The 26,353-nt window shown below is 41.7% G+C and overlaps 1 pseudogene; it reads left to right on the plus strand.

The window, feature by feature from the left end:
* The first annotated feature begins 602 nt into the window (after positions 1-602).
* On the plus strand, positions 603-17,770 carry LOC109877592 (zinc finger protein 850-like; annotated as a pseudogene).
* Positions 17,771-26,353: the final 8,583 nt, after the last annotated feature.

A 26,353-nucleotide genomic window follows, 5' to 3' on the forward strand; every position in this document is an offset into this window, starting at 1 on the left:
TATCCCCAGATCAAGGTACACCTGTGTAATAACCAAGCTGTTCAATCAATTCTTGATATGCCACACCTGTCAGGTGGATGGATTATCTTGGCAAATAATACATTTTGGCTGACAGGGATGTAAAAAATTCTGCAAACTTTTTTTTCAGCTCATGAAACATCCAACACTTTACCTTTTGCGTTTATATTTTTGTATAATGTAGTTCCTATCAGTTTTAGGAACATTTACCCAAATATTTCACCTTATTTTTTACCCAAAATATGACATCAGCGATAATCAAAATGTTGAAAATCTGCAAATGTCTAAATAAGAAATTGGTCCATTTAAACAGCAATGTGTAGAACCCTTTCAACAACGGGGAGATGTTACTGATGTGCTTTGTATCTTCGATGTAAAAATAAGTTTTGGACTTCCATACAAAATTACTTCTTTAGTTATTTTATGTTTAAGGAAGTGTGTAGGTCACATTCTGTATCATACAGCTATGAAAGTTATATATTTAGAACCACCTGTTCAATTGGAATCCAGCGATATCTGTGTCTTCAGTGTCCTAGAACTGTCTAGGTTTTTGTGTTCTGACTTGTAAAACAGGATGAATAAAATAAGTAATGTAAACAGCAGTAATTACCAGGAAGCTCTACATTTGTTTTAAAATTACACTAAGATTGTTAAAACTGGCCTAAGGTTATTGAGAGATCTGATTTGGGATTTACTCTCGTAGCAAGGTTGTTTTATCATGTGGTTTCATTCGGGTCTCTATTTTAAAATAACACTGTATTTGGCAGGAGAAAGACCAGACTCAGAGGAACCAGAGCCAGGGACGTCCAAACCAGCAAGGCGACACAGGTGCTCCCACTGTGGAAAGAGTTGTAACCAGAAAGCACACCTGAAAGCTCATGAGAGAATACACACAGGGGAGAAGCCTTACCACTGCTCCCAGTGTGGAAAGCGTTTCAACCAAAAAGCAACCCTGAAACAACACGAGAGAATACACACAGGAGAGAAGCCTTATCACTGCTCCCAGTGTGGAAAGAGTTTTAACAATTTAGGGAACCTGAAACAACATAAGAGAATACACACAGGGGAGAAGCCTTACCACTGCTCCCAGTGTGGAAAGTGTTTCAACCAGTCAAGGGAGCTGAAACAACACGAGAGAATACACACAGGGGAGAAGCCTTACCACTGCTCCCAGTGTGGAAAGTGTTTCGACCAGTCAAGGGAGCTGAAACAACACGAGGGAATTCACACAGGGGAAAAGCCCTACCACTGCTCCCAGTGTGGAAAGAGTTTTAACCATTTAGGGAACTTGAAACAACATGAGAGAATACACACAGGGGAGAAGCCTTACCACTGCTCCCAGTGTGGACAGCGTTTCAACCAAAAAGCAACCCTGAAACAACACGAGAGAATACACACAGGAGAGAAGCCTTATCACTGCTCCCAGTGTGGAAAGAGTTTTAACAATTTAGGGAACCTGAAACAACATGAGAGAATACACACAGGGGAGAAGGCTTACCACTGCTCCCAGTGTGGAAAGTGTTTCAACCAGTCAAGGGAGCTGAACCAACACGAGAGAATACACACAGAGGAGAAGCCTTACCACTGCTCCCAGTGTGGAAAGTGTTTCAACCAGTCAAGGGAGCTGAAACAACACGAGAGAATACACACAGGGGAGAAGTCTTACCACTGCTCCCAGTGTGGAAAGAGTTTCAACAATTTAGGGAACCTGAAACAACATGAGAGAATACACACAGGGGAGAAGCCTTACCAATGCTCCCAGTGTGGAAAGCGTTTTAACAATTTAGGGAACCTGAAACAACATGAGAGAATACACTCAGGGGAGAAGCCTTATCACTGCTCCCAGTGTGGAAAGAGTTTTAACAATTTAGGGAACCTGAAACAACATGAGAGAATACACACAGGGGAGAAGCCTTTCCACTGCTCCCGGTGTGGAACGTGTTTCAAATGGTCAGGGGAGCTGAAACAACATGAGAGAATACACACAGGGGAGAAGCCTTACCACTGCTCCCAGTGTGGAAAGAGTTTTAACAATTTAGGGAACCTGAAACAACATGAGAGAATACACTCAGGGGAGAAGCCTTATCACTGCTCCCAGTGTGGAAAGAGTTTTAACAATTTAGGGCACCTGAAACAACATGAGAGAATACACACAGGGGAGAAGCCTTACCACTGCTCCCAGTGTGGAAAGTGTTTTAACCAGAAAGGACACCTGAACCAACATGGGAAAATACACACAGGGGAGAAGCCTTAACACTGCTCCCAGTGTGGAAAGGGTTGTAACCAGTTAAGGGACCTGAAAACACATGAGAGAATACACATAGGGGAGATGTCCTACCATTGCAATGTTAGTGATTCTGAAAATACTTGAGAGAATACATACAGGAGAAAAGCTGTACCACTGTTACCAGTGTGGAAAGAGTTTTTCCCACTTATGTCAACTGAAAACACATAAGAGAATACACACAGGAGAGAAGCCTTACCACTCCTCCCAGTGTTCAAAGAATTTTAACAAATTAGGGAAGCCTTAAAAAGCACATTAGAGGGCCTCCCGGGTGCCGCAGTGGTTAAGGGCTGTGCCACCAGAGACTCTAGGTTCGCGCCCAGGCTCTGTCGCAACCGACCGTGACCGGGAGGTCCATGGGGCGACGCACATTTGGCCTGGCGTCGTCTGGGTTAGGGACGGTTTGGCCGGTAGGGATCTCCTTGTCTCATCGCGCACCAGCGACTCCTGTGGCGGGCCGGGCGCAGTGCGCGCCAGCCAAGGTCGCCAGGTGCACGTTGTTTCCTCCAACACATTGGTGCGGCTGGCTTCCGGGTTGGATGCGCGCTGTGTTAAGAAGCAGTGCGATTTGGTTGGGTTGTGTATCGGAGGACGCATGACTTCAACCTTCGTCTCTCCCGAGCCCGTACGGGAGTTGTAGCAATGAGACAAGTAGCTACTAACAATTGGATACCACGATATTGGGGAGAAAAAGGGGGGTAAAATAAAAAATGAAAACACACGAGACTGCACACAGGGGAGAAGCTTTACCACTGCTCCCAAGGTGCAAAGCGTTTGCCCATTTAGGAAGCCTGAAAGAACACATGAGAAGGCTTACAAAATACTCAGACTGTGGGAAAACATATTACTCATCACAGTCACTTCAACGTCATGAGAGAATCCACACAAAAGAGAAGAATTTCTTGTAATATTGATATTTCACATCACATTGACTTAAAATTCATCAGAGAACATACACAGTGCTCCCTTTGTCTTATATTGTTGACTGACAATGTGTTTACTTGTTTTTACCAGATGAAATTAAGTGGTACAGGGTATACTCAAACATATATTTGTTTTTATTAGAAAACATGAATTGAATATGGAGTCTGTCAGTTTGAATATAAAGAAGATCAGGTTCCTTTTTTAAACTCTTTGTGTGTTTATCTGGGTGTGTCATTCCTCCAGCACTACAGATAATCAAGTGATATTTGGATGTGATGCATTAGTTCCATTGTTGACATTTGCATTGTTGGCCCACTGATGATTTAATGAAATGAAAATGTTCAGACTCTGTAATGGAAAATGTTAATTGTTTGTGTGTCCACATAACTGAGTATGTGACTAACCTTGTGAAACTGTCCTATTATAAGCTCCTGTTCTTGGGAGTATCATCCTGTGTTGCAAACCAATTTGCACCTGTGTCCTTGTATGAATAAAGTCCCGCCCAGGAACAGGAAACTATAAAGGTATGTGCTCATCACCCAATGCTTCAGGAATTCAGACTGTCTACACTGCGCTGTGTAACTCTGTTATTCTCTCTGAGCTCAGAAATAAAGAATCTTGGTTTGACTTGGACTCCAGCAGATCCTTATTTTATAATATCCACCACAACTCTCCCAAGGATTGCTGTTTATCATTGTCTCAAAGAAGAGTTCCTCGTTCCACTTTCCTGGGGGAATTTACAAGCCTCCCACTGATTGAATAAACATGGTTTCCACAGGTAACATTTTGTGTTTCACCCAACCAGCAACCTAAATCCAATGACAGGTGACATTTAGTGTAGATTTCATGTTGAATTCACTTTAGTTGAGGACTCAAAGAAATGTAAATAGAAACTAGATGTTGAACTGACATCTGTGCCCAGTGGGCTGGTTTGAATAAGCAGCAGGTGTTGGATCGATATCCACCTTAGTAGCTAAGTTTCCATGTAATTTGAGACAGATTTTCATGTGAATATTCTCAAATCTGCATAAAACAATATATACATTTTCCCACCAGAAATGTTTCTATCAAACAGATTTATTGCGGATTAAAGGCTTTACGTGACAAATAAATAACTTTTTCTGTTAAATTCCCAATTGTTTCCATCGCATTTTCAACTCTACTGATGGTTTAATGAAACTGTTGCATTATATAGCAAAACTTCTCTTGTCCCGTGCACTGTAGCCAGCAGCTCATAGATACAGTGTTGGTAGGCTACCTACATGATGAGATTATTATGGATGAGAGCGATATTATTTTATTTGTCAAATGGCAGCCAAGCATCAATCATCATGTCACCAGAATAAGACCCTCAAAATGTATTGGAATGGAGCATCAAGCTCATCACGTGCACTTTCACCACAGTGTGAAGTTCATAACTTATTTCATCTGTAGCCTAATAAACTACATGGGTTCCCAAGTCGTAGTGGGAGGACCAGACAATATATCATCACGTGACTCCAAGTTAACTAAGATGTGATGGTTATTATATAAATATTTGCTCATAAAGGAGTTTCCACCTCCATTTCTCGCTTATACATTTTTACTGAAACAAAAAGTCCCCACCATGTCAAACGAACTAACATATAGTTTGTCGGCTTTTATAAAATTGTTCAGGCATATCCTGTTTCCGTCAGCCCGGTCATTACTTTTGAAATGGTTGGATCAATATCCACCTTCATGATGTGGATGAAGCCTGATTTGGAATGTCTGAGTAGTTCTATATGATGTCATAATACACTCTGATAATCAAGTGATATTTGGAATGTCTGAGTAGTTCTATCTGATGTCATAATACACCCCTCTGATTATCAAGTGATATTTGGAATGTCTGAGTAGTTCTATCTGATGTCATAATACACCCCTCTGATAGTGATACATTTGCTCCATTGTTTCCATGTCAGTTGGTTTCCCACTCTGATTTATATCTGACAGAGGGGCTTTAAATGAATAGTATGGTGACATCTTAGTGTGTCTTGAAGTAAATAGAATTATTAATCATAAACTCCTATAGCAACAATACACTGCAGCTTTGACATCAAGAAGAGAATGGGCTGATGGGTGGTGGTGCTACTCTATAGGTAAGGCTGTTCAATATGAATGTTCAATACACACAATAGGTTGATCAGTAGCCAGTTAGCTAGCTGTACAGTCCTACATGAATTTTCAATACACACAATAGGTTGGTTATGGAGGTGATGTACCACATTCAAAGTCCTGCAATAAGAGCTAAGATGCTAATATTTGTGTAAACTATACATTGTTGTGTTCTGTGGTTGTCACTGAGTTGGCTGATATCCCATTTTATGGGGTCACTCCACAGTTAAGGCTGTACAGTGCCTATACAAAGTCTACACTTTGCTCCTTTCATATTGCTTTTGATCCTGACAAGCATACCCATAACATGATGCTGCCACCACAATACTTATTGTGTGGTTAATGTGTGGTCTATCTCCAGGTCATCAGACTGTTAAATAGTCACCTCTAGCCGGCCTCCGCCCAGTACCCTGCCCTGAACTTAGTCACTGTTACTAGCCGTCTACCACCCAGTACTCCACCCTGTATTCTAGTCAAGGCTCATCCTATATAACTACTACTGTACACACCTTTTATATTCATATACGGTCCATAATGTCTAGACACACCATCATATACATTTTAAACCAACTGTATATATTTATATTCCAGACTCTGACATTCCTCGTTCTACCATTTCTATATTTCTAAATCCTTAAAAGAAATTGTAGGGAAAATCAGTAGGTCACACAAATGACTATTTCTAAACAAAGATAATAGACAAGTAGAATGGGAGAGGTTTCTTATACTATCTATACTTACTCAGTGAAGAGACTCCAGGGATGGTGATGAAGGCTGTAGGAATGAAGATCAGACAGTGAAGAGACTCCAGGGACGGAGATGAAGGCTGTAGGAATGAAGATCAGACAGTGAAGAGACTCCAGGGACAATGATGAAGGCTGTAGGAATGAAGATCAGACAGTGAAGAGACTCCAGGGGCGGTGATGAAGACTGTAGGAATGAAGATCAGATAGCAATTCTGGTCCTGTGGTAAGGTGGGGGAGTGGTCGATCCAGCCAATGATTGTGAGGAAGCATGCAGGGAACAGGCTCCTTTCTACTACCATTCTGGGGTCTGGATACATGCCAACAAAGACTACAACTGCTTCAAACAATAGGAGTGGCTACCATTGACCATCACACTTTCTTTCATAACCAGGAAGCCCATGTTGAGCCAGCAGTGTTCCCACTATGGAAGAGGGAGAAGGAAGCCGTCATCCAGTCTCTCAGAAAACCATGTTGAGCCATCAGTGTTCTCACTATGGAAGAGGGAGCAGGAAGACATCATCCAGGGACAAGGACAAAGGTGCAGCACTGGTGTTAGTAGCTGATGACAGAAGTGACAGCCTGGACACAGCAAAGTTTGACGCGATCAGTGTTGTTGAGCAGAGAATCAACCAGATTGATTCACAGTCAGTGTTGTTGAGCAGAGAATCAACCAGATTGATTCACAGTCAGTGTTGTTGAGCAGAGAATCAACCAGAGTATCAACCAGATTGATTCACAGTCAGTGTTGTTGAGCAGAGAATCGAGCAGAGAATCAACCAGAGGATCAACCAGATTGATTCACAGTCAGTGTTGTTGAGCAGAGAATCGAGCAGAGAATCAACCAGAGGATCAACCAGATTGATTCACAGTCAGTGTTGTTGAGCAGAGAATCAACCAGATTGATTCACAGTCAGTGTTGTTGAGCAGAGAATCAACCAGATTGATTCACAGTCAGTGTTGTTGAGCAGAGAATCAACCAGATTGATTCACAGTCAGTGTTGTTGAGCAGAGAATCAACCAGATTGATTCACAGTCAGTGTTGTTGAGCAAAGAATCAGCCAGATTGATTCACAGTCAGTGTTGTTGAGCAAAGAATCAGCCAGATTGATTCACAGTCAGTGTTGTTGAGCAGAGAATCAACCAGAGAATCAACCAGGTTGTTGAAGTTATTCAGGTGAATAATACATTTGATTAGTTTTATTCTGTTTTATTAAATTAGAATAATTTACTCTGAATGAGAACAATCACATCTGTGAGCTTTATGCATTATAACATCGATTGACTAAATGATGACGTTGACAGATTTGTAGTAAAACCAGGGTTGGAGTCAATTCAGAAAGTAAACCAAATTCCACATTTTCCTCATTGAAAACCATAGAAGAGAATTGGAATTTTCAGTTTACTTCCTGAATTTACTGGAATATTCTAAAATTTATTAAATTGGGAGGTTTTCCTCATGAATCTGCACAACAACACCCTATAATGACGAAGCAAAAACAGGATTTTAGAAATGTTTGCAAATGCATTTAAATATTAAAACTGAAATATCACATTTAAATAAGTATTCAGAACCTTAACTCAGTGCTTTGTTGAAGCACTTTTGGCAGTGATTACAGCCTCAAGCCGCCTTGGGTATGACACTACAATCTTGGCACCCCTGTATTTGTGGAGTTTCTCCCATTCTTCTCTGCAGATCCTCTCAAGATCTGTCAGGTTGGATGGAGAGCGTCACTGTGCAGCTATTTGCAGGATTTCTTCAGAGTTGTTCGATCGGGTTCAAATCCGGGCTCTGGCTGGGCCACTCAAGGACATTCAGAGACTTGTCCCAAAGCCACTTCTATGTTGTCTTCGCTGTGTGCTTAGGGTCGTTGTCCTGTTGGAACGTGAACCTGAGGTCCTGAGTGCTCTTGAGCAGGTTTTCATCAATTATCTCTCTGTACTTTGCTCCGTACATCTTTCCCTCGATCCTGACTAGTCTCCCAGTCCCTGCCGCTGACAAATATCCCCAATAACACCATGATATTGCCATCACCACGATTCACCGTAAGGATGGTGCCAGGTTTCCTCCAGACCTGACGCTTGGCATTCAGGCCAAAGTGTTTAATCTTGGTTTCATCAGATCAGAGAATCTTGTTTCTCATGGTCTGAGAGTCCTTTAGGTGCCTTTTGGCAAACTCCAAACAGACTTTCATGTGCCTTTTACTGAGAAGTGGCTTCCGTCTGGCCACTCTACCAAAAAGGCCAAATTGGTGGAGTGCTGCAGAGATGGTTGTCCTTCTGGAAGGTTCTCCCATCTCCACAGAGGAACTCTTGAGCTCTGTCAGAGTGACCATCGGGTTCTCAGTAACGTCCCTGACCAAGGCCCTTCTCCCCCAATTGTTCAGTTTGGCTGGGCGGGCCAGCACTAGGAAGTCTTGGTGGTTCCAAACTTTCCATTTAAGAATGATGGCGGCCACTGTGTTCTTTAGGACCTTCAATGCTGCATATTTTCTTAACACTTATTTTTCTTATCTACGTTGTTGGTTAAGGGCTTGTCAGTAAGCATTTCACGTTAAGATCTACACCTGTTGTATTCAGCGCATGTGACAAATAATATTTGATTGTAACTAAATATGAAGTATGTCAGTTTCAATGTTACGGTCTTTGATTCAATTATATGTTTGAAACTCAAGCTGTGTGTGTTTATCTGCGTCATTCCTTGATCATTCCTTGTGGTCCTGTAGCTCAGTTGGTGGAGTATAGTGCTTGTTAAACCAGGGTAGTGGGTTTGATTCCTGGGACCACCCATATGTAAAGTGTTTGCACACATGACTGCAAATCCCTTTGGATAAACATGTATGCTAAATGGCAGATATATCCACTGATTATACCAAAAATTTGGAACAACTTCCTAATATGGAGTTGGACCCTCCCCTTTTCCCCTCAGAACAGCCTCAATTCATTGAGTTATGGACTCTTCAAGCTGTCGAAAGTGTTCCACAGGGATGCTGGCCCATGTTGACTCCAATGCTTCCCACAATTGTGTCAAGTTGGCTGGGTGTCCTTTGGGTGCAGTGGGGTCTCCTCAGAGGAGGAAGGGGAGAACCATCGTGCTCAGTTATTTTCTGAAAAATAAAAATGGCAAAATATTTAAAAGTGGTCCTTTTTAGATGAAACCATACTAAATATAATCACGTCACCAAATAATTTATTAAAACATACTATTTTGCATCCTCCTCTGGGTACATTGACTTCAATACAAAACCTAGGAGGATTATGGTTCTCAAGGCTTCCATAGACTTACACAGTTATTACGACAACTTCCGGAGGACATCCTCCAACCCATCAGAGCTCTTGCAGCATGAACTGACATGATGTCCAACCAATGAAAGGATCAGAGAATGTATCTAGTACTGAAAGCATAAGCTACAGCTAGCTAGCACTGCAGTGCATAACATGTGGTGAGTAGTTGACTAAAAGAGAGAAAAATACAATAGTTGAACAGTTTTGAACAAATTATTTCATTCCAAAATGAAGGAGAAGCGAGAGAGAGATATTTCGTCATTTATTTTCCACTTTCAGTTTCACTTACTTAGCTAGCAAATGCAGCTATCTAGTTTAGTCTACTCAAACACTTGGCTCAAACAAAGGGATGCTATGTTAACTAGCTGGCTATGACTATCCAACACAACACTGGAACTCTTCCAAGTCAAGGCAAGCTTTTGGTTTTACTAATTTATTGCCACTGGGACCCGCCAAGGTAAGTGCTAAACTGCTTACTGACTGTACACTGTAACGGTACTGCATGATTGTAGCAGGTTTACTAACGAGTTAGTTCTATTAGCTCTGTTGACTATGATGTTATTTTAGCTAATATGGTGACAACAATGTAAGCTGTGTGTAGCAGTTATGAAATGGTTTGGCTTGGAAAGGAAATATATGGAAATATAAGTATTTATTAATCATCTACATATTCATATTGAGCTTCTACGTCTGTGTACAGGAACGTATTATTTGGAAGAGAAAATATATCAGCTTATTGTTAAATAATTATGACGTTCTTTCCAATACAAAAAGTGTAGTAACTATTGTTTCCAAACTGCGTTACCCACTCCAGTCAGCAGATGGCGATGAGCGTCTTTCAGGTGACTCTTCTTGCGTGACGTATAATGGACTGGACGGACGCTTCTTCAGGAACAACAAGGCGCCAACTCTTTCAGCCACGTCGGTAGCTTGCTAGCCAACATAAAACTGAAAGTTTCACGTTTTAGACCATGTTAATGTACATTAGCTAATCTCAGTGTTTTAAACAAGTTTCGGTTGACGTATCAACTGGTTCAATTTGCAAACGTGTTAAAGATTGATACTGAGCCTAGCACGAGGCTAGTCGCTAATGCTAGCTAGCTAGCTAACATCCCTGACCATGAGCTCACTAAACTACTCCTCCCTTGCTAATGAAGAGGGGGTCGGCTGTATGGAGAAAGCATCTTTCAGAATGAAAAAGGAGGAAGAGGAGGCTGTTATAGTAAAGGAAGAGAAAGAACCGTTTAGAGAGGAAGAGGATGCTATCTCAATAAAGGTGAAGGAGGAAGACGTTTTGGGAGTGAAAGAGGAGGAGACAGAATATCAGATGAACACCAGAGAAAATATATCTGCTCATTGTTAAATTATTATGACGTTTTTTCCAATACAAAAAGTGGAGTAACTATTGTGTCCAAACTGCGTTACCCACTCCAGCCAGCAGATGGCGAGGAGCGTCTTTCGGGTGATTCTTCTTGTGTGACGTATAATGGACTGGACGGGACGCTTCTTCAGGAACAACAACGCGGCTACTCTTTCAACCACCTCGGTAGCTTGCTAGCCAACATAAAAGTGAAAGATTGACGCTTTAGACCATCTTAATGTACATTATCTAATCTCAGTGTTTTAAACACAGTTCTGTTGACGTATTAACTGGTTAACTGTAACCTAATTTGCAAACTTGTTAAAGCTGGATGCTGAGCCTAGCACTAGGCTAGTCGCTAATGCTAACTAGCTAGCTAACATCCCTGACCATGAGTTCATTAAAGTACTCATCCCCTGCTATAGAAGAGGAGGTCTGCTGTTTGGAGAAAGAAGCTCTGGCAATGAACATTGAAGAAGAGGATGAGGTTACAGTGAAAGAAGAGAAAGAAGCTTTTAGAATGAAAAAGGAGGAAGATGAGACTGTTATAGTGAAGGAAGAAGATGCTGTTATAGTGAAAGAACATTTCAGAATGAAAAAGGAGGAAGAGGAGACTGTTATAGTGAAGGAAGAGGATGCTGTTATAGTGAAAGAACATTTCAGAATGAAAAAGGAGGAAGAGGAGACTGTTATAGTGAAGGAAGAAGATGCTGTTATAGTGATAGAAGAGGAAGAACCGTTTAGAGAGGAAGATGATGCTATCTCAATAAAGGTGAAGGAGGAAGACGTTTTGGGAGTGAAAGAGGAAGAGACAGAATATCAGATGAACACCAGTGAGTACTGTCTTCAACAGGGACACAAACTATGCCGTTGTTGAACTAATGTGTGGTTTTAAAGTGGCATTCTACTGAAGTTCTACACTTGAATATGTTGTTCAGTTCTATATAAATTGTTAAAAGGTCAATCTGCCATTGGTTCATATATTTGAGGGACTTTTCAATTCAATGTATTGAATTCTCCATGTGGTCTACATTAAAGTTCCCCTCATCTAGTATAACAGGCTTTAAAAATTCAATATTGAAGCATAATCTCTACTTAAAATATCAAAGGGACATATTCATGCCTCTTGTAAGACCCTATGATTTTATTAGACGGTTATAAGTTTACTACTCATTTTGATGTTCTCATGAACACAGGAGAGAGACATGACTATGGTGGATCCTCTGGGGAGCTTCAACAACATCCTGATGCTGACGAGGAAGAGAAGAGTCTCTCCAGATCAGAACACCAGATGGTACAGCTTGGTCTGGTCTAGCATACAGCTTTCTCTCTCTGGGTCTGGTCTAGCTCTCTCTGGGTCTGGGCTGGGTTTCTGTAAAGCACTTTATGACAACAGTGACATCAGCATCCATAATGATATGTGTCTGTGTCCCATCTTTATGGTTACCAGGACAACGCTAGCCCTTCCTCCCTCCTGGAGTCCCTGTGTCGTGCCTCTCCCGGTAGCACCTTACTGCTGGGTATGAAGAGGTTGTCTGTGCTGCTGGTGGACTGCAGGAAAACAACGGGGCTGAGTGGAACTGTGAGAGGAGGAGAAGAGATGAAAGGATCAGATTTGACTCATCAAAGTAAGTGCTGTAGTTTAGTTGGAACAAATACAATAGATCTGCCCACTGGTATCTGTTACCAGGAAGATAGACTGGTGTCTGTTACCAGGATAACCAGCAGAGTTCTGTTAGTTGACAGGAAGATAGACTCGTGTATATGGATGTTATGAATATCATAACACTGAAAAGGATTCTGCCAATGAAAATAGAGAAACCAATTGACCATATAAAACCTTGATGAAAGTTAGCTTTAGAGAGAAAGTTTCAAGATGATCCAATGTAAGGTGCTTGTTTTACAAAAACTTTTCCTTAAAACATTATGGATGTTACATTGCCTGTCCCAGTCAACACCCCTATCTTTACAAGACTGTAGAACAGGCAAACTAAACTCAAGACTTTGGTAATTAATTAACTAATACTGGAGGAAAGCTGTGATCAGGCTGCCCACTCAAGAGAAAGTTTCAAACTGTAACCAGTGCTGGCAACCTGGTTATCCATCAACCTACCAGGGTAGTGACAAACAGTACAGGAATAAAATCATCAATATGTGTTGATCATATCTTTACATTTGTGACATCATGTCTTTGAATACAGCCAGTGTGTCTATGTATGCGGATAACTCCACACTATACACACATCAGCTACCACAGTGACAGATATGACAGCAACTAGTCTACAAATGCCACAAATGTTCCAACTTCAATTCATTATTTCTCAATTATGCTTTTTAAAGGAGAAGTTTACCCAACATCCAGAAACTCCTAAGTGATTCCATACATTGAAACTAGTCCAGTGGAGTTTTCCCTCTCCCCCTCTCTCTCCCTGTAGTGCTGTACTGAAACAGCTGCTCTCCCTCTCTCTCTGTTGTGCTGTACTGAAACAGCTGCTCTCCCTCTCTCCCTGTAGTGCTGTACTGAAACAGCTGCTCTCCCCCTCTCTCTCCCTGTAGTGCTGTACTGAAACAGCTGCTCTCCCTCTCTCTCCCTGTAGTGCTGTACTGAAACAGCTGCTCTCCCCCTCTCTCTCTCTGTAGTGCTGTACTGAAACAGCTGCTCTCCCCCTCTCTCTCTCCCTGTAGTGCTGTACTGAAACAGCTGCTCCCCCTCTCTCTCCCTGTAGTGCTGTACTGAAACAGCTGCTCTCTCTCTCTCTCCCTGTAGTGCTGCACTGAAACAGCTGCTCCCCCTCTCTCTCCCTGTAGTGCTGTACTGAAACAGCTGCTCTCCCCCTCTCTCTCTCCCTGTAGTGCTGTACTGAAACAGCTTCTCTCTCCCTGTAGTGCTGTACTGAAACAGCTTCTCTCTCCCTGTAGTGCTGTACTGAAACAGCTGCTCTCTCCCTGTAGTGCTGTACTGAAACAGCTGCTCTCCCCCTGTAGTGCTGTACTGAAACGGCTGCTCTCTCCCTGTAGTGTCACGTGACTTGTGGCTTGTTTCTGGATGTGGCCGTCCCTTTGCTACTTTGCCAGTTAATGAATTATTCAGAAATCCGCAGTGTGTTTGTTGTTTTATTAAAGCTATAGGCCTTTGGCTTTGAATTGTTTGATTATCTGAGAGAAAAAAACACTTTTCAACCCATGTGATTGATTACATAATAAAACACTATTGGCTGTGGAGGTCCTCCTGTGGAGGTCCTCCTGTGGAGGTCCTGGGCGGTTATTCGTGGTCTGTGTTTGTGAGGCCAGTTTGGACATATTCTCTAAAACGATGTTGGAGGCAGCTTGGCGTAGAGGAATGTACAGTACCAGTCAAAAGTGTTTTTTTTTGTTTTTTTTCACAGACGCAAAAAAAGTTTGGACTCACCTACTCATTCCAGGGTTTTTCTTTATTTTTACTATGTTCTACATTGTAGAATAATAGTGAAGACATCAACTACAAAATAACACATCATGTAGTAACCAAAAAGTGTTAAACCAATCAAAATATACAGTATATCACAAAAGTGAGTTGTAAATATTTGAGTATATCTTTTCATGTGACAACACTGAAGAAATGACACTTTGCTACAATGTAAAGTAGTGAGTGTACAGCTTGTATAACAGTGTAAATCTGCTGTCCCCTCAAAATAACTCAACACAGCCATTAATGTCTAAACCGCTGGCAACAAAAGTGCGTAGCCCTATTTGGTAATAGACCAAGTCCATATTATGGCAACAACAGCTCAAATAAGCAAAGCGAAATGACAGTCCATTACTTTAAGGTCAGTCAATCAGGAAAATGTTTCTTCAAGTGCAGTCGCAAAAACAACCAAGCGCTGATGAAACTGGCTCTCATGAGGACTGCTACAGGAAAGGAAGACCCAGAGTTACCTCTGCTGCAGAGGATGAGTTCATTAGAGTTACCAGGCCCTCATGAGGACCGCCACAGGAATGGAAGACCCAGAGTTACCTCTGCTGCAGAGGATAAGTTCATTAGAGTTTCCAGCCTCAGAAATTGCAGCCCAAACACATGCTTCACAGAGTTCAAGTAACAGACACATCTCAACGTCAACTGTTCAGAGGAGACTGTGTGAATCAGGCCTTCATGGTCAAATTGCTGCAAAGAAACCACTGCTAAAGGTTCACCACTAAGAAGAAGAGACTTGCTTGGGCCAAGAAACACGAGCAATGGACATTAGACCGGTAGATATCTGTCCTTTGGTCTGATGAATCCGAATTTGAGATTTTTGGTTCCAAGTGTCTTTGTGACATCATGTCTTTGTGAGACGCGGAGTAGATGAACAGATGATCTCCACATGTGTGGTTCCCACCGTGAAGCATGGAGGAGGAGGTGTGATGGTGCGGGTGCTTTGCTGTTGACTATATCAGTGATTTTATTTTGAATTCAAAGCACACTTAACCAGCATGACTACCACAGCATTCTGCCATCCCATCTGGTTTGGGCTTAGTTGGACTGTCATTTGTTTTTCAACAGGACAATGACCCAACACACCTCCAGGTAGTGTAAGGGCTATTTTACCAAGGAGAGTGCTGCATTAGATGACCTGACCCCCTTTTTTTTTTTTTTTTTTACCTTTACCTTTATTTAACCAGGCAAGTCAGTTAAGAACAAATTCTTATTTTCAATGACGGCCTAGGAACAGTGGGTTAACTGCCTGTTCAGGGGCAGAACGACAGATTTGTACCTTGTCAGCTCGGGGGTTTGAACTCGCAACCTTCCGGTTACTAGTCCAACGCTCTAACCACTAGGCTACGCTGCCGCCCCAAATTGAGATGGTTTGGGATGGAGTTGGACCGCAGAGTGAAGGAAAAGCAGCCAACAAGTTCTCAGCAGTGGAAACTCCTTTGTTTAACACTTCTTTTGGTTCCACATGATTCCATGTGTTTTTTCATAGATTTGATGTCTTCACTATTGTTCTGCAATATAAAAAATGAAGAAAGACCCTTGAAAGAGTAGGTGAGTCTAAACGTTTGACTGGTACTGTACATTAAATTCCCTGACAACAGCTCCAGTGTACATTCCTGCAGTCAGCATGCCAATTGCCCGCTCCCTCAGAGATCTGTGGCATTGTTGTGTGACGACAACTGCACATTTTAGTGGCCTTTTATTGTCCCCAGCACAAGGTGCACCTGAGTAATGATAATGCTTTTTAATCAGCTTCCTGATATGCCACACCTGTCAGGTGGATGGATTATCTTGGCAAAGGATAAATGTTCACTAACAGGGACAGAAACAACATTGTGCAACAAAATTTCTGCACTCTTATTTCTCCCCGAAAAGTCATAACATCAGCGATTAGTCAAAAGTGTAGAAAATGTGAACATCTCAAGAAACAAGCTTTGGACTTCCACACAAAATTACTTTATTTTAGGTTTAAGGAAGTGTGTACGTCACATTCTGTATCATACAACTATGAAAGTTATATATTTAGAACCACCTGCTCGATTGGAATCCAGCGACGTCTGTGTCTTGAGTGTCCGAGAACTGTTTAGTTTTTTTTGTGTTCTGATTTCTAAAACAGAAAGAATAATAAGTAATGAAAACATATCAGTAATTACCAGGAAGCTCTACAACATAATTTGTTTTAAAATCACACCAAGATTAAAACGGGTTATTGAGGGATCTGAATAGGATTTACCCTTTATCATGTGGAGGTTTCATTCATGTCTCTATTTAAATAAACACTCTGTCTTTGGCAGGAGAAATACCAGACTCAGAGGAACCAGAGCCAGGGACGTCCAAACCAGGAAGACGACACCAGTGCTCCCAGTGTGAAAAGAGTTTTAACCACATACGTAACCTGAAAACACATAAGACAATACACACAGGGGAGAAGCCTTACCACTGCTCCCAGTGTGGAACGGGTTGTAACCGGTTAAGGGACCTGAAACAACACGAGAGAATACACACAGGGGAGAAGCCTTACCACTGCTCCCGGTGTGGAAAGAGTTTTACCCAGTTATGTAACCTGAAAACACATGAGCGTATACACACAGGGGAGAAGCGTTACCACTGCTCCCAGTGTGGAAAGAGTTATACAACATTTGGGAGCCTGAAAATACATGAGAGAATACATACAGGAGAAAAGCTGTACCACTGCTCCCAGTGTGGAAAGAGTTTTAACCAGAAAGGATACCTGAAACAACACGCGAGAATACACACAGGGGAGAAGCCTTACCACTGCTCCCAGTGTGGAAAGAGTTTTAACCAGAAAGCCCACCTGAACCAACATGAGAGAATACACACAGGGGAGAAGCCTCACCACGGCTCCCAGTTTGAAACGGGTTTTAACAAGTTAAGGGACCTGAAACGACATGAGAGAATACAGACAGGGGAGAAGCCTCACCACTGCTCCCAGTGTGGAAAGAGTTTTACAATGTTGGGGAGCCTGAAAATACATGAGCGGATGCATACAGGAGAAAAGCCGTACCACTGCTCCCAGTGTGGAAAGAGTTTTACAACGTTAGGGAGCCTGAAAATACACGAGAGAATGCATACAGGAGAAAAGCCGTACCACTGCTCCCATTGTGGAACGAGTTTTACCCACTTAAGTAACCTGAAAACACACAATAGAATACACACAGGGGAGAAGCCTTACAACTGCTCCCAGTGTAGAAAGAGTTTTACCCACCTGTGTAACCTGAAGACTCATGAACGAATACACACAGGGGAGAAGCCTTACCACTGCTCCCATTGTGAAAAGAGTTTTACAGAGTTAGGTAACATGAGAAAACATGAGATAAAACACAGAGGAGATCAAGATGTTAGCTTCTGAACAGTATGACATCGGGAAGATGAATGCTTCTGAACAGTGGGACAGATAAAGGTCCAATACATGGTGGGTCAGTAGTCCCCAGAGACTCTGAATGTGTCTTGACTTTCCAGTGTTTTCCGTACTGCATGTATTATAGTGGATTGTGTTTGTTTGCTGACGTCACAACATAAATGTCCATGTAAATGGACAAAGTATATCATATTTTGTATATTGTACTTTGTCCTCAATTTGAGAGAAAAAATCTAATTAGAGCAGTTTTTCCTCAACTCGGTCCTTGGGGGAAGATCAGCTTTACTGTTGAACATAGATTGTAGATTCCATCAATGTAATTGTCTGCATAATTTCCAATTACCCATATATTTTGGGGGGTAAATATACATACATACTGTTATCTCAGAATGATGTTGGGGATAATTAAGTAGTAAACTCCACCAGAAATACATTAACATGTATGACTTTAAGTTAAACAATCATTTTCACTCATGACTACTGGTTTCAATTTACATTTTCATCAAACTAACAAGCAAATATTTTATGAATTTATTGTTACAAATCAACTTGCAAGGTTTCTAGCTAACTAGCCTGCTAACGTTAGCCTTACCAGCCTGCTAACGTTAGCCTTACCAGCCTGCTAACATTAGCCTTACCAACCTGCTAACATTAGCCTTACCAGCCTGCTAACGTTAGCCTTACCAGCCTGCTAACGTTAGCCTTACCAGCCTGCTAACGTTAGCCTTACCAATCTGCTAACATTAGCCTTACCAGCCTGCTAACGTTAGCCTTACCAGCCTGCTAACGTTAGCCTTACCAGCCTGCTAACATTAGCCATACCAGCCTGCTAAAGTTAGCCTTACCAGCCTGCTAACATTAGCCTTACCAGCCTGCTAAAGTTAGCCTTACCAGCCTGCTAACATTAGCCTTACCAGCCTGCTAACATTAGCCTTACCAGCCTGCTAACATTAGCCTTACCAGCCTGCTAACATTAGCCTTACCAGCCTGCTAAAGTTAGCCTTACCAGCCTGCTAACATTAGCCTTACCAGCCTGCTAACATTAGCCTTACCAGCCTATATATAATGTACACTACTGTTCAAAACTTTTAGAACACCTCCATTTTTCATTTTTTGAAATATAAATTCATACAGTTGAATGTCTTAATGTACTCTGAAATTAAAGCATCGAACAAATAAACTAATGGAGACAAAATTAATAAATAATGGAATCTTTTTACTTGTCAAAAAATGTTGATTACATTTTGATTCAGAGCCGCACATCAGGGTATAATCACCCTCTAGGAGCTCCAAGCTGTCTTCATCAGGGTATAATCACACTCTAGGAGCTCCAAGCTGTCTTCATCAGGGTATAATCACCCTCTAGGAGCTCCAAGCTGTCTTCATCAGGGTATAATCACACTCTAGGAGCTCCAAGCTGTCTTCATCAGGGTATAATCACACTCTAGGAGCTCCAAGCTGTCTTCATCAGGGTATAATCACCCTCTAGGAGCTCCAAGCTGTCTTCATCAGGGTATAATCACCCTCTAGGAGCTCCAAGCTGTCTTCATCAGGGTATAATCACCCTCTAGGAGCTCCAAGCTGTCTTCATCAGGGTATAATCACCCTCTAGGAGCTCCAAGCTGTCTTCATCAGGGTATAATCACACTAGGAGCTCCAAGCTGTCTTCATCAGGGTATAATCACCCTCTAGGAGCTCCAAGCTGTCTTCATCAGGGTATAATCACACTCTAGGAGCTCCAGGCTGTCTTCATCAGGGTATAATCACACTCTAGGAGCTCCAAGCTGTCTTCATCAGGGTATAATCACCCTCTAGGAGCTCCAAGCTGTCTTCATCAGGGTATAATAACCCTCTAGGAGCTCCAAGCTGTCTTCATCAGGGTATAATCACCCTCTAGGAGCTCCAAGCTGTCTTCATCAGGGTATAATCACCCTCTAGGAGCTCCAAGCTGTCTTCATCAGGGTATAATCACACTCTAGGAGCTCCAAGCTGTCTTCATCAGGGTATAATCACACTCTAGGAGCTTTGTATGCCATTTTAATATTTGATAATTAACCAATGATATTAGGCCACTCTTGGCCATGATTACAGACACCTGTGTCTTTTGACACTATATAAACGAGTCATCCCGCAGTGTTTGTGATTATACCCTGATGAAGACAGCTTGGCTGTCGAAACGTTGGTAATTACATTTTTGCATCTGAGCTCCTAGAGTGTGCGGCTCTCTTGAATTTTCAAGTTTTCTACTCCGCTAGCCAGCACCTCGCCTCAATAGGTGTGCGTTTCTTTTTCTTCTAGAACCTTTTGCAGACATAACAGCCGAACAAACTCGTGGCATTCTTTCTACAATGGAAATAAAATTATTGTGTGGAATGTTCTTACCAACATTGTTACAGAAATTCTCACAAATGTGTTGCACTGGTTTCTTTGCTTTCGCCCTTTGGCACAGTTGATCCCAAACCAGCACCATGAGGTTTAAGGCTGGAGACTGCTGGCCACTCCAAGGCTACCGTCTTGTTCTTTTCTTCTAAGGTAGTTCTGACAGGAGGTATGTTTTGGGTCATTATCTTGCTGTTGTATATATATACACACAGCTGAAGTTGGAAGTTAACATACACTTACCAGTACACAGTACAGAGTTAATGTGGAGACTATATACAGGGGGTACCAGTACAGAGTCAATGTGGAGGCTATATACAGGAGGTACCAGTACAGAGTCAATGTGGAGGCTATATACAGGAGGTACCAGTACAGAGTCAATGTGGAGGCTATATACAGGAGGTACCAGTACAGAGTCAATGTGGAGGCTATATACAGGAGGTACCAGTACAGAGTTAATGTGGAGGCTATATACAGGAGGTACCAGTACAGAGTTAATGTGGAGGCTATATACAGGGGGTACCAGTACAGAGTCAATGTGGAGGCTATATACAGGGGGTACCAGTACAGAGTCAATGTGGAGGCTATATACAGGGGGTACCAGTACAGAGTCAATGTGGAGGCTATATACAGGAGGTACCAGTACAGAGTTAATGTGGAGGCTATATACAGGAGGTACCAGTACAGAGTTAATGTGGAGGCTATATACAGGGAAGTTAACATACACTTACCAGTACACAGTACAGAGTCAATGTGGAGGCTATATACAGGAGGTACCAGTACAGAGTCAATGTGGAGGCTATATACAGGAGGTACCAGTACAGAGTCAATGTGGAGGCTATATACAGGGGGGTACCAGTACAGAGTCAATGTGGAGGCTATATACAGGGGGTACCAGTACAGAGTCAATGTGGAGGCTATATACAGGAGGTACCAGTACAGAGTTAATGTGGAGGCTATATACAGGAGGTACCAGTACAGAGTCAATGTGGAGGCTATATACAGGAGGTACCAGTACAGAGTCAATGTGGAGGCTATATACAGGAGGTACCTGTACAGAGTCAATGTGGAGGCTATATACAGGGATGTTAACATACACTTAGGTTGGAGTCATTAAAACTAATGTGGAGGCTATATACAGGGATGTTTACATACACTTAGGTTGGAGTCATTAAAACTAATGTGGAGGCTATATACAGGGATGTTTACATACACTTAGGTTGGAGTCATTAAAACTAATGTGGAGGCTATATACAGGGATGTTTACATACACTTAGGTTGGAGTCATTAAAACTAATGTGGAGGCTATATACAGGAGGTACCAGTACAGAGTCAATGTGGAGACTATATACAGGAGGTACCAGTACAGAGTCAATGTGGAGGCTATATACAGGGGGTACCAGTACAGAGTCAATGTGGAGGCTATATACAGGAGGTACCAGTACAGAGTTAATGTGGAGGCTATATACAGGAGGTACCAGTACAGAGTCAATGTGGAGGCTATATACAGGAGGTACCAGTACAGAGTTAATGTGGAGGCTATATACAGGAGGTACCAGTACAGAGTCAATGTGGAGACTATATACAGGGATGTTTACATACACTTAGGTTGGAGTCATTAAAACTCATTTTTCAACCACTCCACAAATGTCTTGTTAACAAACTATAGTTTTGGCAAGTCGGTTAGGACATCTACTTTGTGCATGACACAAGTCATTTTTCCAACAATTGTTTACAGACAGATTATTTCACTCATAATTCACTGTATCACAATTCCAGTGGGTCAGAAGTTTACATAGACTAGGTTGACTGTGCAAAATTCCAGAAAATGATGACATGGCTTTAGATGCTTCTGATAGGCTAATTGACATATTTCAAGTCAATTGGAGGGGTGGATGTATTTCAAGGTCTACCTTCAAACTCAGTGCCTCTTTGCTTGACATCATGGGAAAATCAAAAGAAATCAGCCAAGACCTCAGAAAACAAATGTAGACATCCACAAGTCTGGTTCATCCTTGGGAGCGATTTCCAAATGCCAGAAGGTACCATGTTCATCTGTACAAACAATAGTACGCAAGTATAAACACCAGACCTTGCTGTCTCTGCCTGGCCGGTTCCCCTCTTTCCACTGGGATTCTCTGCCTCTAACCCTATTACAGGGGCTGAGTCACTGGCTTGCTGGGGCTCTCTCATGCCGTCCCTGGAAGGGGTGCGTCACCTGAGTGGGTTGATTCACTGATGTGGTCATCCTGTCTGGGTTGGCGCCCCCCCTTGGGTTGTGCCATGGCGGAGATCTTTGTGGGCTATACTCAGCCTTGTCTCAGGATGGTAAGTTGGTGGTTGAAGATATCCCTCTAGTGGTGTGGGGGCTGTGCTTTGGCAAAGTGAGTTCGGTTATATCCTTCCTGTTTGGCCCTGTCCGGGGGTGTCCTCGGATGGGGCCACAGTGTCTCCTGACCCCTCCCGTCTCAGCCTCCAGTATTTATGCTGCAGTAGTTTATGTGTCGGGGGGCTAGGGTCAGTTTGAGATATCAGCTGATGTACGAAGGGCTATATAAATAAATTAGATTTGATGGGACCACGCAGCCGTCATACTGCTCAGAAAGGAGACCCGTCTCCTAGAGATGAACGTACTTTGGTGCGAAAAGTGCAAATCAATCCCAGAACAACAGCAAAGGACATTGTGAAAATGCTGGTGGAAACAGGTACAAAAGTATCTATATCCAGAGATATTCGTATCCAGAGAGACTTACAGCAGTGAGTGCATATGTTTTCGTACAGGTCCCCCGTGGGAATCAAACCCTCAACACTGGCATTGCAAGCGACGTGCTACTACCAACTACTACCAACTGAGCCACACTGGACCGTGTTAACGGATGTGTCTGTTTTATGGGTTTTTTCTTCATGAGCTTGGTTTTCTTTAATTGATTTTCAAACCAATTTGGAGGGATGTGTTTGAGCTTGTCAACTTTTCTTTCTTGCTGGAGAGCAGGATCATCTGCATAAACCAGGTCTTCTAGAGTTGAGGTCAATGACATTGACTATTTTGGGAGAGATTCCATAGTGGTGTAGAAAGTCTCAATGACATTGACTAGTTTGGGAGAGATTCCATGGTGGTGTAGAAAGTCTCAATGACATTGACTAGTTTGGGAGAGATTCCATAGTGGTGTAGAAAGTCTCAATGACATTGACTAGTTTGGGAGAGATTCCATAGTGGTGTAGAAAGTCTCAATGACATTGACTAGTTTGGGAGAGATTCCATAGTGGTGTAGAAAGTCTCAATGACATTGACTAGTTTGGGAGAGATTCCATAGTGGTGTAGAAAGTCTCAATGACATTGACTAGTTTGGGAGAGATTCCATAGTGGTGTAGAAAGTCTCAATGACATTGACTAGTTTGGGAGAGATTCCATAGTGGTGTAGAAAGTCTCAATGACATTGACTAGTTTGGGAGAGATTCCATAGTGGTGTAGAAAGTCTCAATGACATTGACTAGTTTGGGAGAGATTCCATAGTGGCAAACGTGTTTTTTATATGGCTATTCAGGGGGCTTTTGTCTTTCAGATTTTATGCACCTGATGCGTTTCTTGACATCGTTCTATTGTCTTCCATGTTGTGGATGATAGCGACTGTTTTTCCCTCCTACAGCCCAGAACTGTCTTGCCAGCCTCTTCCATTGGCCGGTTCAAAAGAGTAGGTGGTCCTATCCACTTCCTTGTGGGGGACGATTAAATCTATTGTTTAGGGATTATGTTGAACTGACGCCTGGCCTCTGGGTGGTTCAACTTGGCAGAGTCTAAACCGGTTGTTCTTTTTCTCTCTCCCCCAGTTGAACTTCAGAGACATCTTCCTGATCAACAGTCTGTTCACTGCTTACTTCTACCTCTCTTTTGCTTCTATCTTTAAGGGAGTTTTTTTTTAAAGGGAGTGTGTTTTTGTTCATGCCACATGAAAACAAATTATATATATATTAAATCTAATTCTGTATCTGACATCTAATTAATATATCTCTGACATCTAATTCCATCTCTGACATCTAATTCTGTATCTGACATCTAATTAATATATATCTGACATATAATTAATATATCTCTGACATATTAAAACCCTCACTACATCATGACTGTTCCCATCAGTATTATTAAAACCCTCACTACATCATGACTGTTCCCATCAGTATTATTAAAACCCTCACTACATCATGACTGTTCCCATCAGTATTATTAAAACCCTCACTACATCATGACTGTTCCCATCAGTATTATTAAAACCCTCACTACATCATGACTGTTCCCATCAGTATTATTAAAACCCTCACTACATCATGACTGTTCCCATCAGTATTATTAAAACCCTCACTACATCATGACTGTTCCCATCAGTATTATTAAAACCCTCACTACATCATGACTGTTCCCATCAGTATTATTAAAACCCTCACTACATCATGACTGTTCCCATCAGTATTATTAAAACCCTCACTACATCATGACTGTTCCCATCAGTATTATTAAAACCCTCACTACATCATGAATGTTCCCATGAGTATTATTAAAACCGTCACTAACTCATGACTGTTCCCATCAGTATTATTAAAACCCTCACTACATCATGACTGTTCCCATCAGTATTATTAAAACCCTCACTACATCATGACTGTTCCCATCAGTATTATTAAAACCCTCACTACATCATGACTGTTCCCATCAGTATTATTAAAACCCTCACTAACTCATGACTGTTCCCATCAGTATTATTAAAACCCTCACTACATCATGACTGTTCCCATCAGTATTATTAAAACCCTCACTACATCATGACTGTTCCCATCAGTATTATTAAAACCCTCACTACATCATGACTGTTCCCATCAGTATTATTAAAACCCTCACTACATCATGACTGTTCCCATCAGTATTATTAAAACCCTCACTACATCATGACTGTTCCCATCAGTATTATTAAAACCCTCACTACATCATGACTGTTCCCATCAGTATTATTAAAACCCTCACTACATCATGACTGTTCCCATCAGTATTATTAAAACCCTCACTACATCATGACTGTTCCCATCAGTATTATTAAAACCCTCACTACATCATGACTGTTCCCATCAGTATTATTAAAACCCTCACTACATCATGACTGTCCCCATCAGTATTATTAAAACCCTCACTACATCATGACTGTTCCCATCAGTATTATTAAAACCCTCACTACATCATGACTGTTCCCATCAGTATTATTAAAACCCTCACTACATCATGACTGTTCCCATCAGTATTATTAAAACCCTCACTACATCATGACTGTTCCCATCAGTATTATTAAAACCCTCACTACATCATGACTGTTCCCATCAGTATTATTAAAACCCTCACTACATCATGACTGTTCCCATCAGTATTATTAAAACCCTCACTACATCATGACTGTTCCCATCAGTATTATTAAAACCCTCACTACATCATGACTGTTCCCATCAGTATTATTAAAACCCTCACTACATCATGACTGTTCCCATCAGTATTATTAAAACCCTCACTACATCATGACTGTTCCCATCAGTATTATTAAAACCCTCACTACATCATGACTGTTCCCATCAGTATTATTAAAACCCTCACTACATCATGACTGTTCCCATCAGTATTATTAAAACCCTCACTACATCATGACTGTTCCCATCAGTATTATTAAAACCCTCACTACATCATGAATGTCCCATCAGTATTAAAACACTCACTACCTCATGTCCCATCAGTATTATTAAAACACTCACTACCTCATGAATGTTCCATCAGTATTAAAACACTCACTACATCATGAATGATCCATCAGTATTAAAACACTCACTACATCATGACTGTTCCCATCAGTATTATTAAAACCCTCACTACCTCATGAATGTCCCCATCAGTATTATTAAAACCCTCACTACATCATGAATGTTCCATCAGTATTAAAACACTCACTACCTCATGAATGTTCCATCAGTATTATTAAAACCCTCACTACCTCATGAATGTTCCCATCAGTATTAGAACCCTCACTACCTCATGAATGTTCCATCATTATTATTAAAACCCTCACTACCTCATGAATGTTCCCATCAGTATTATTAAAACACTCACTACCTCATGAATGGTCCCATGTTTTAATAATACTGATGGGAACATTCATGAGGTAGTGAGTGTTTTAATACTGATGGGAACATTCATGAGGTAGTGAGGGTTTTAATACTGATGGGAACATTCATGAGGTAGTGAGGGTTTTAATAATACTGATGGAACATTCATGAGGACAGACTCATTCATGTTAATGCGACCTCATCCTCAGTAGCCTATTCAGTTCATATCCATGTTAATGCGACCTCATCCTCAGTAGCCTAT

Source organism: Oncorhynchus kisutch, unplaced genomic scaffold (genome assembly GCF_002021735.2).
Source record: "Oncorhynchus kisutch isolate 150728-3 unplaced genomic scaffold, Okis_V2 scaffold999, whole genome shotgun sequence".
In the NCBI taxonomy this organism is placed as follows: Eukaryota; Metazoa; Chordata; class Actinopteri; order Salmoniformes; family Salmonidae; genus Oncorhynchus; species Oncorhynchus kisutch.